The sequence below is a fragment of the Oncorhynchus tshawytscha genome, linkage group LG25, assembly GCF_018296145.1.
Source record: "Oncorhynchus tshawytscha isolate Ot180627B linkage group LG25, Otsh_v2.0, whole genome shotgun sequence".
NCBI lineage: Eukaryota > Metazoa > Chordata > Actinopteri > Salmoniformes > Salmonidae > Oncorhynchus > Oncorhynchus tshawytscha.
In genome coordinates this window covers 25,476,014-25,477,087 of record NC_056453.1, presented here as the reverse complement: position 1 = coordinate 25,477,087, position 1,074 = coordinate 25,476,014, and positions in this window count along the sequence as shown.

The window sequence follows — 1,074 nt, the reverse complement described above, 5'->3', positions numbered from 1 at the left end:
AGAATTGCATAACTCAAAAATCTAATTGGCATCATTTTGTTGTTGTTTTCGATGATAATAATAATAATGATAGGCTAGTAATAATAATAATAATAATCTTGTCGTTTTTGTAATACAACTGCTAATAATTAATGTGTTATTATCAATAATAAAGGTATGAATCATTATTATTAATTAATGACTACTTACGTTCACTGTAAAAAATTAAGTGGCGAAGTCTACTATTCCTTTGATAACAACCGCTCATTTCTCCATCTAAAATGACTTGCAAGTTGATTTCACCAACGGTTCAACTTCATTATTGTCAAACATATAGCTAATATCTTCTCCAAGTTCTCTGCCAAAACAATTGGGAAACGACATTGTTAAAACTGTTTTTTGTTATGAATACTAATTTGTAGCCTATATCTCGATATATCTTTCTTGAAAAAGCTAAATCATCGAAAATATTTTTTTCTCCTTGAAAATATGGAAGAAAATGTTAAACTTCTAATGCAGCCTATATACCGTGCTTGGCACAACCGATGGCCCCGCCCCATATGTTTAGCAAAGCAGAAGATCTCTAACAGCAAAAATTATATTTGGTCATAATGAGTTTGAGATGACCAGAAAGGTTATAAATAGGCCTATAACTTCACAGATATGCGCTTCAGTGATATGCATAATAAATCATTTATTCTCGTAGGCCTATAGGCTATATGACACAGAAGCAGAAAATAGTCCCCTACCCAATCCATTGTGTTAGTTAGTATAGACATTAAATAATGCTCAAAGATAAAAAGGGAATAGCACAGCAGGTGGACTTCGCAGCTGCCTCACCAAAAATACAGTTTTAACTATAGAATTTCCCTAGTGATTATATAGAATACCGTTCGTCTCTTCATCCAATAAGAGCGTTTCATCTTTATGGCGAGAATCCCAACGCGAGCGCCCTCCCACACTCACCTGTGATAGGTCCGTTTCTACGAATAAACAACTGATTATTTAGCGTGCGTGAGTCAATTGGCCATGGTGATTGTCAATCAGATGTATCGGTACGCCCCTTCGTGCTGTAAAAGGTCTAGTCCTCGAGAG